The following is a 10,675-nucleotide window of genomic DNA, read 5'->3' as shown; positions in this document are numbered from 1 at the left end:
AGAATAACTGTGGACAGGAATCACCATCTTTTCTCTTTCTCAAATCCTGGAGGCAAGAAGCACCTTTCCTCTTTTCCAACAGTAGCCACTTCTCATTATCCTGATTTCTGGGTCTGACTAGCTCACCCTGCGCTTGCAATAAACACACATTTTCATGAGGTGCCCATTCTCTAATCTCTCCAGGGATCATGCCTGAAGGCCTTCTTCCTCCAATAAAACCACAATGCAGTCTTTTCTAATAGGCACTTTCAGACAGGACAATAAATGTCTGACATAACAAGACTGACCTTGTCACAAAGTATGATGACGGCAGAAACTTACAAAGGTGATTTTCCATTTTGGAATTTATGAGGAACAGCACGGGAGGGAAAAGAGCCTTTTCCATGGTGCAGCACACTACAAAGATGGGAGGTGTGGACAGATCCAAGGGCAAACACAGCAGGGTATTCTCCTACAGAGTGATAATGGCATCATGTAGGGAATAGATAACTAGGATTTGGGCCCCATCGCGTTTTGGAAATAAAGGTTTGCTGGAACACAGGCACACCTGTTGTGTACTGTTTTCACAAATTACGTATCTCTGGGTGCCTACGTGCTCAGACAGAAGAGTTGGGTGGCTGAAATGGAGACTGTACAGACAGAACTAGACCCTGTCCCCGGCCTTAGTGGTGCTCTCCAAACGACGGCTATTTTTCCATCCCTTGGGCAGATAATTTAAAAAAAGCAAATTAGGAGAACTATACACCAATTTCCCTGATGAACATGGATGTAAAAATCCTCAACGAGATATTAGCCAACCGGATCCAACAATACATTAAAAAAATTATTCACCACAACCAAGTGGGATTTATACCTGGGATGCAGGGCTGGTTCAATATCCACAAAACAATTAACGTGATGCATCACATCAATAAAAGAAAGGACAAGAACCATATGATCCTCTCAATAGATGCCGAGAAAGCATTTGACAAAATACAGCATCGTTTCTTGACAAAAGCCCTCAAGAAAGTAGGGCTAGAAGGAGCACATCTGGAGATGATAAAAGCCATATATGAGTGACCCAATGCTAATATCATCCTCCATGGGGAAAAACTGACAGCTTTCGCCCTAAGGTCAGGAACAAGACAAGGATGTCCACTCTCACCACTGTTATTCAACATAGTACTGGAAGTCTTAGCCTCTGCAATCAGACAACACAAAGAAATAAAAGGCATCCAAATCGGCCAGGAGGTCAAACTTTCACTCTTTGCAGATGGCATGATAGTCTATATGGAAAACCCAAAAGATTCCACCAAAAAACTGCTAAAATTGGTTCATGAATTCAGCAAAGTTGCAGGATATAAAATCAATGCACGGAAACTAGTTCCTATACACCAACAATGAAGCGACAGAGAAATCAAGAAATCAATCCCATTTACAGTTGCACAAAAAAACATAAAATACCTAGGAATAAATCTAACCAAAGAGGTGAAAAATCTATACGCTGAAAACTATAGAAAGCTTATGAAAGAAATTGAAGCACACACAAAAAAAGGGAAAAAGATTCCATGCTCCTGGATAGGAAGAACACATATTGTTAAAATGTCGACTCTACCCAAAGCAATCTACATATTCAATGCAATACCTATCAAAGTAACACCAGCATTCTTCACAGAGCTAGAACAAACAATCCTAAAATTTGTATGGAACCAGAAAAGACCTTGAATAGCCAAAGCAATCTTGAAAACCAAAGCTGGAGGCATCACAATCCTGCACTCCAAGCTGTATTACAAAGCTGTAGTCATCAAGACAGTATGGTACTGGCACAAAAACAGACACTCAGATCAATGGAACAGAATAGAAAACCCAGAAATGCACCCACAAACGTATAGCCAACTAATCTTTGACAAAGCAGGAAAGAATACCCAATGGAATAAAGACAGTCTCTTCAGCAAGTGGTGCTCGGAACACTGGACAGTGACATGCAGAAGAATGAACTTGGACCACTTTCTTACCCCATACACAAAAATAAACTCAAAGTGGATGAAAGACCTAAAGGTAAGACAGGAAGCCATCAAAATCCTCGAGGAGAAAGCAGGCAAAACCTCTTTGATCTTGGCCACAGCAACTTCTTACTCAACACGTCTCCGGAGGTGAGGGAAACAAAAGCAAAAATAAACTACTGGGAACTCATCAAAATAAAAAGCTTCTGGGGGTGCCTGGGTGGCTCAGTCAGTTAGGTGTCTGACTTTGGCTCAGGTCATGATCTCACGGTTTGTGAGTTTGAGCCCTGCATTGGGCTCTGTGCTGAGAGCTCGCAGCCTGGAGCCTGCTTCGAATTCTGTGTCTCCCTCTGTCTCTCTGCTCCTCCTCCGCTCATGCTCTGTCTCTCTCTCTCTCTCACCTTCAAAAATAAATAGAAACATTAAAAAAAATTAAAATTCTGCACAGCGAAGGAAACAATCAGCAAAAGTAAAAGGCAACTGACAGAATGCGAGAAGATATTTGCAAATGACATATCAGATAAAGGGTTAGTATCCAAAATCTATAAAGAACTTATCAAATTCAATACCCAAAAAACAAATAATCCAGTGAAGAAATGGGCAAAGACACGAACAGACACTTCTCCAAAGAAGACATCCAGATGGCCAACCGACACATGAAAAAATGCTCCACGTCACTCATCATCAGGGAAATACAAATCAAAACCACAATGAGATACCACCTCACACCTGTCAGAATGGCTAACATTAACAACTCAGGCGACAACAGGTGTTGGCGAGGATGCAGAGAAAGAGGATCTCTTTTGCATTGTTGGTGGGAATAAGCTGGTGTAGTCACTCTGGAAAACAGTATGGAGGTTTTTCAAAAAACTAAAAATAGAACTACCTTACGACCCAGCAATTGCACTACTAGGCATTTATCCACGGGATACAGGTGTGCTGTTTTGAAGGGACACAGGCACCCCCATGTTTATAGCAGCACTATCGACAACAGCCAAAGTATGGAAAGAGCCCGAATGTCCATCGACGGATGAATGGATAAAGAAGATGTTGTATATATATATATACAATGGAGTATTACTCTGCAATCAAAAAGAACGGAATCTTGCCATTTGCAACTATGTGGATGGAACTGGAGGGTATTATGCTAAGTGAAATGAGTCAGAGAAAGACCAAAATCATATGACTTTACTCACATGAGGACTTTAAGAGACAAAACAGATGAACGTAAGGGAAGGGAAACAAAACTAATACAAAACCAGGGAGGGGGACAAAACAGAAGAGACTCTTAAATATGGAGAACAAACTGATGGTTACCGGAGGGGTTGTGGGAGGGGGGATGGGCTAAATGGGTAAGGGGCATTAAGGAATCTACTCCTGAAATCATTGTCTCACTATATGCTAACTAATTTGGATGTAAGTTTTAAAAAATAAAAAATAAAATAAACAAAACAAAACAAATTATGTTTCTGTACCTTTCATAGTGGGTGTTATTTCAGAGAAAAGGAAACATAGGAAGAGACGCCCCTGGTCGGTGTGCTTCTGTAGCTAACAAGTACTTATTTTCTATAGAATACTTACTAAATGAAGGCCTAGCTGAGAATTTCCCAGTATTTTGTTTAATATATTATTAAACTGTCAGGATATATATATATACATATATATAAAGCATTAAACCATCAGGATAGATGTATGTTAAAGTTTCTGATAATTTTTTGGAGAAAAAGTTATTTCAAACAGGATCCCAAAGTAAAAAAGTCGGATAACTGACTATTTATATCTTTAGGTGAACCAGATCCTGAGAATGGGATCAGGGTCAGACTATCCTGAGTTTAAACCACGACTTTAAATAATAAAGTACAATTGAAGTAGAATAGAGGTTGCCGTGTTGGAAGAAGGGAATGTTGAAATGTAAAAATTACGAAATCACCATAAAACAAATGGGAAAGAAAGAAATCCTGCTAACTCTGTGTCAGGCATCGGATATGACTTTTATGTTTTTCACCGTGGGGCCACAGAAGCTGGGGTGAGCCACCGGTCCCTTTAAAAACAGCTCTGTGCAAAATCAGTGGCATGGCAACTCTAACCCACTCGGGCTCTTTATTGGTTCTCCCGTGTGACCGTGTCTCAGCGGGGACACCCCGAAGGCGACCCTGTCATTGGCACACCTCCTGCCCGCGTCTCCAAGCCACCTCTCGCCTGCTGGACTGAATGCGGCTGTTCATCCCTACCTGGTGTGTGTCCGGTTCCCCCTGCCGTGTCGCCCACTACGTCTGGTCCCACCTGCACACCTCTGGTGACACGCATTTGCATGACCTTCGTGTTTGCGGCAAGTGAAAGGGCACCTCTCCAGCACCTCCATTCAAACGCTCAAAGAGCTCTATGAAGAAGTGCCAGGGCTGAGGACACAGAGTGTATTCAGAGCGTCTGGCCAGTGAAAATGCAGAGGTCTAGAGTTCCCTTTCCAATGAGATGCTGGTCTGAGGCTGCTGGCTGGGGAGTCGGGGAGTCAATGTGGGGGATTCTCTCAAGCTTGGCAGTACCCCTGCCCCAGTAGGGAGCCAACATGACCCCCCGGGCAGGTGACGCCATCTCTGTCCCACTGGAGGAACTCCAGATGGACAAAACAAATGTGCTTCTATTAACTATCCATTTGGATGATTGAGTTGCAACAAAGAGGTGGCTATGTGAGCAAGGCCAGACGTATCGATCAGGAACCCCACTTCTCGTGTGAAAGATCCCAGTGTTTGCACTTACCAGAACGTGTCTGAATGAGCACGTCGAGGATGAAGACATTAATCTTGGCTTCGGTCTTGCATATGTAAAATTGCTCTAGGAATGAATAGGCTGGGCTGTTTGTGTGCCAGGGCCTTCCAACGGGATGAAGACACAAAACATCATTGTTGGCTACACACAGGAGGGGCCCAGCTTGCGAAACTTCCCAAAGACGAGGGGAAGAGAACTCTGCCGATGCCAGGATACCTGAAAAATAGCAAAAGGAAAAAGACTTAGCAGCAGTTTACGCGTATTCGGTTTTCGGTTAAGGACCAAGATTTGTGCAAGAGTCTTTTCCTTCAAATGGAAGTTTACCTCTTTAAATGGTCCCTCGGAAGAAGACTTCTCAAATCAGCAGAGAATCTGCTGACGGGAACCATTTGCAATTTGGAGGCAACACCCTTTGCCAGAAATATTGAAGAAGTAAAAACCAAAGTAACAGTAACACACACACACACACACACACCCCAACCGCTGCTCGTTAAAAAATGAGAAACTTCAATGAAACGTAGATGACCCATTTATCCCATCAACAATCAAGCGTGGCAGGTTGCTAATTAGAACAACATAAAGCAGGTTCTGTCTCATCCAACGTTTACATTTAAGAGTATGTTCAAGCTGCAGGGATTCGATTCTACAAAATGCACTGGCAAGTGGGTCTGTCTGAGCATGGCCTCTCCCATGCCCAATCTTAGGCAAATCTGGTTTGATTTATGAGGACTCTGAAGAGACCACATTCAGGGCCCGCCAAGTGTTTCCCTCTGTTGTATGTCGCACAGAACTTGCTGCTCTGGGGTGACCTCACTCACAATCCCGGGAGGCATTCTCCAATGTTGAGGTGGGTGACAGCAATTTGGCTGTTCTGTGTATGCTCCCTTTCTTTTCTCTTTTCCATCAGAAAAAGGAGAATCACTTTTTACTCAGAACTAAAATGTCTTTTTCTCTAAAGAAAATGTCTGTATCCCTTCCGCCTGTCCATAACAATTATATCCCCTTAAAATTACACTTTTTCTGGCCTTTCTTTACTTCCAGAAATACCAAACACATAGACGTTAATATGAAATAAATAATCAAGACACAGAAACACATGCAAGTCATCTTCCTATGATTCATCGAATTCCAGGAGAAATTCTCCAACGAGATTCAGAGGCTCCTTTGTGAACATGGGTCTCCATTAGGAAAGGTTTACTTTTCCACCCTCTGACAAAGCTTCCTAATTCAAAAACTGATTCCCTGGGATGAAGTTTCATGGGAGGTTTCGACAAGAATCAGCTTATGAAACACAGTTCAGGTGTTATAAGCTGTTGTTGCAACCAAGAGGCCAAGAAGCAAATAAGAGTGATTTCTCCACTGGGACAATGGGACGGATAAGACGATGTATGATAATTATGCAAACAGTGCACAGGGACTCAGCAACAGCCACACTACAGTGTTGTGTTTCTTGGATCTTGGACACTTCGCTGCGTTCACACAGAGGAACCTCTATGTCAGAGAACCATTTCACGCTGTAAGGAGAGGAGTTCTGTTTTAAAGAACCATATGTACGACAGGAGCCCTGCGTGAAGTGATAATACCTGTAGGTAGCTACGGTCTTGAACTCATCTCTCCTTTCCTCTTGCAGCAGGGAGATGTGAGCAATGAACCATAGTCAACCCATTCTGTTCTTGGGAGCCTTTCAAGCCACCAAAAAAATAAGCTTCTTTGTCCCAAAGTAAACAAGTAATCCTATGTACAGAAGAAAATTGCATACTGTTGCGTATCAACAAACTTAATAATCAGAGTCAGATTAAGAAACAAAACAAAACAAAACAAAACACCTAAGGACACACAGGGGAAAAAGAATCCAAATGGTACATCTGGGACCAGAGGACTACAAAGAAAGATGCAGATTCCATTCTGTGATGGGTTTGGGGGTCCCTGCGGCCTCAGGAAAGCTCTCTCCAAATCTGTCTCTGACAATATGCCTAGAATTTCATGCTCAGGTGTCCATGCATGGGGATCGGAGTCTTTCACTGCACTGTTCTCTCAGAGGTAGTTCTGCCACTATTGGGACACAGTGGCTTCTGATAGAAGCAGTAGAGAATGTGAGTGTCCTCTGTGTAGAAGTTTAAAGGCTGTTGTGCAAACAACAGACTCCTGGTGGTTCTCAGGCAGGGGGTCCTGTTCAGGAGATCTTTTGTCTACAAATCTGGTACTGGGAGACCTGAGGCTGAGGACAACCAGAGGCAGCCACCGTCAAAGAGATCATGGAGTGGCCGAGAGAAGCCAGCTTCTTGATGACATGCTGGCCACCGGGAGAATGTACGGAACCAGAGTTCCGAGATCAGACACGGCAAAGCTCATGACTTTCCCTATGCCTTGAAGAGGTGTTTCTACTTCTTCTTCTTCTTCTTTTTTTTAATGTTTATTTATTTCTGAGTCAGAGAGAGACAGAGCATGGGTGGGGGAGGGGCAGAGAGAGAGGGAGACACAGAATCCAAAGCAGGCTCCAGGCTATGAGCTGTCAGCACAGAGCCCGACGCGGGGCTCAAACTCACAAACCGTGAGATCATGACCTGAGCTGAGGTCGGACGCTTAACTCACTGAGCCACCCAGGCACCCCACAATCCTTTGGGTTTTTTTTTAAATTTTTTTTTTCAACGTTTATTTATTTTTGGGACAGAGAGAGACAGAGCATGAACGGGGGAGGGGCAGAGAGAGAGGGAGACACAGAATCGGAAACAGGCTCCAGGCTGTGAGCCATCAGCCCAGAGCCTGACGCGGGGCTCGAACTCACGGACCGCAAGATCGTGACCTGGCTGAAGTCGGACGCTTAACTGACTGCGCCACCCAGGCGCCCCCTTGGGTTTTTAATAAACAAGCAAATGTTCTACAGTGTTGCTGGGTTTCCTGCACATGCATGCTTTTCTTCCTTTTTCAAGGAAGTATGATGCCTCTAGCTTTGCTCTTTTTGAAGATTGCTGAGGCTATTTGTATTTGTTGCACTTTTGTTTTAGGGTTTTTCTCTCTGTAAAGTAAATACCATTGGAATTTTGATAGAAATTCCATTGAATCTATAGATTGCGTTTGAACTATGAACAGTTTAACAGTATTAACATTCCAATTCAGGAACCTGGAATATCTTTCCATTTATTTATGTGTGCAATGTCTTTCATTAATATCTCACAGTTTTCACTGTTTGCTATTTACAGTATGGATTAAATTTATTCTTTCTGCAAATCTTTTTTATTTGATACTTTTAAAAGTTTAATATTTTTTTAATGTTCATTTATTTTCGAGAGAGAGAGTATGCGAGCAGGGGAGGGACAGAGAGAGAGGGAGACACAGAGTCCAAAGCAGGCTCCAGGCTCTGAGCTGTCAGCACAGAGCCCAATGTGGGGCCAGGACCCATGAACCGTAAGATCATGACCTGAGCTGAAGTCGGTCGCTCAACGGACTGAGCCACCCAGGCGCCCCAAGGTGTTTCTACTTCTACATCCTGGCTACTTTGGGATGGAATCCTCATTTATTTTGCATGACAAACAGGAACATCTTTGTTTCCGTTGAAAAAGACTCACCTAATATGTTAGATTCAAAAAGGAATTTACTTTGTTGGGGCATAGTTGGATTTTATTACCCTAATTAAGAATTTATTAGCTTTGTGAACTCCAATGCTTCAAGGTGGCATACTGAAGGCTTTTAAAAACTGGATTTTAAAATTCATAGTGAAGTCAGTTGGCCCAATTAATTAAATGAGAGTGAAAAAATATTTTTGTTAATGCACAGTTAAATGCCTTTACCCAAAGCGTGACATAAAAAAATAGTCTTTGGCAACATGCCCATGTCACTGTAGCAGGAAGCTGAATGGGGCTGAGGGCAGTAGTCAGTACTCCCGCATTCACAAGAAGGACACATTCTTCCATTACTGACAATAAAGACGTCAGACCCGGTGACAACTTCCCAATCATCCACCCCTAAGCCATAAAAAAGGAAACTGGAAATTCAAGGGAATTTGGTTACAACAGTAAATGTTTGCTTATAATGGGTCATCAACCTAACAGACAGCTCATGGCATCAGGTAGAGAGCAAAGTACTTCTGATATTTCATCTTATGTGAAGGTGATCCCCCAAAATCCAGGGGCTGAGGGATGACAGACATGTTCCTTCTTAGCTGCATCCTTGCTGACTTTCAGAACTTGACTTCTTTTCCTACCATTTGAGCATGGCCACGTGTTTTGAAAAGCTCTTGGGAGCCTTGCCTATGTCCCTGAGAGTTTGAGGGTCTACCATGAACACGGCGAGTGGTGCCTGCTGATGAACTGGAAAATTCTGAGGGCCGGAGAAGTCTGGGGTAGCCAACATCAAAGAGAGACTGCCCGAGTGGAGTTGGTGAGAAGAATATGTTTTTCCTTGCGTTACATGGACAATCAGAAAGGGCACCTGGCTTTGTTCTCTTGAATATGTTCAAGTGATACAAACCCAGAGAGCTCCAGCAGTAGGAGACTGTTGGAGGGGAGGGCACTTGGGAAGGGAGCTTGAAAGGTCAATGGGAGGCAAGCCTTGCTTGTACCAGGTGGCTGTGCAGGGCTGAGGATCCCATGGGTCCCTCCAAGAACTCCGGTGCAAGTCTAGAGCAGACCAGAATTCCACACTCAAACACCTGCCACAAAGTCAACTCAGACCCCCAGCCAACAAAAGCAAAGAGAACCCTGAAAGGGCAAGCCTAGTTCAGTGGGCCAGTTTCTCCACCTTCTTTAATTTCTTTTCTTCTCTGCCCTAAATCTGTAAGGGGTGAAGGGGGAAAGAAGAAGACAGAGGGAAGAGTCAAACTACATACCCTTCTCTTCTGGATGTCCCCGAGCTACAGACTGGGCAAAGAAGAGAAGCCTAGTATTGGTCCCAAATTTGAAACTGGTTGAGACTTTTTTCAATCAAGAAAATGGGACTTGATTACAAAAATGAGACTTTTTCTCATAATTGGAAATGTCTGGAAAGCAACAGGACAGGGTCAAGTGTGTGTGTGTGTGTGTGTGTGTGTTTCAAGTTTATTTTTGAGAGACAGAGCGATCAGGGGACAGACAGAGAGGAAGAGACAGAATACCAAGCAGGCGCTGCACTGATAGTGCAGAGCCTGATGTGGGGCTCAATCTAATGAACCCTGAGATCATGACCTGAGCCAAAATCAAGAGTCAGACGCTTAGCTGACTGAGCCACCCAGGCGCCCCTGGTCAAAATGTGTTTAAGGGTAAGGACAAAGACCCTACAATGTACCATGCTGAGGGAAATATTAAAGGAAAATAAAGCTTTTTGCTCTGCGTTGCTCACTTAGTTCAGAATTGTATGACTCACTCATTCTGTTTTCATCCTAGCCGACCCATGGACATACCTCTTCTCTCTGGTGTCTCCATGAGGCCAACTTGTCCAAGCAGCTGGCTTTCCCACTGCACCTTATCTTCTATGCAATCAAGCAAAAAACATTTTTGTTTTCTCATTCTCGCCCTCCAAGAAGACTTTTGAAACATTTTTTCCTAATAAACGCCCATGAGATTTTTCGTATAGGTATACTTATGTCTGTTTATGTACTGTATCACATCTTGCTTTATCCATGTGTATAGCAAGATTGTTTAAGAATGCCTGTCTCATAATTCACCTACTCACATTTCAGGTAAAATACAGAAGTGAGTCTGGAGTCAGTGGTTTTCCCTTTCGTATATGAGGGAGCCACAGGGTTGCACAGAGTTGTTCCCATGAACACCCAAAGGGGTGAGGATCAACCCCAAGGGCAGGTGCCACTTTATGCATCATGGAGAAGGGGAACCACCCATACAGTACTTTACGTGAATACGACGGAGTGGCCCTTCCAACTGAAATTGAACAGCTCTGTTTTTATAGGTCTCTCCATTAGGGTTTTATGTAATACTCCAGTTTATAAAAATGCT

At 43.4% G+C, this 10,675-nt stretch overlaps 1 long non-coding RNA gene across 1 annotated transcript in view; it reads right to left on the bottom strand.

Annotated features, from left to right (window-relative positions):
* Positions 1–2,330: 2,330 nt before the first annotated feature.
* Positions 2,331–10,675, bottom strand: part of LOC122477601 — a 309,990-nt gene continuing 301,645 nt past the window's right edge. Inside the window, exons 5-6 of the long non-coding RNA XR_006295734.1 lie at positions 4,740–4,964; positions 2,331–2,370 (exon numbers count right to left, since the gene is read on the bottom strand). This is a non-coding gene — a long non-coding RNA (uncharacterized LOC122477601). The remainder of the gene's footprint in view (positions 2,371–4,739; positions 4,965–10,675) is intronic.

Source organism: Prionailurus bengalensis, chromosome X (genome assembly GCF_016509475.1).
Source record: "Prionailurus bengalensis isolate Pbe53 chromosome X, Fcat_Pben_1.1_paternal_pri, whole genome shotgun sequence".
Classification (NCBI taxonomy): Eukaryota; Metazoa; Chordata; class Mammalia; order Carnivora; family Felidae; genus Prionailurus; species Prionailurus bengalensis.
Note: the sequence above shows the minus strand (reverse complement) of the source record. Positions and strands in the feature narration are given on the sequence as shown.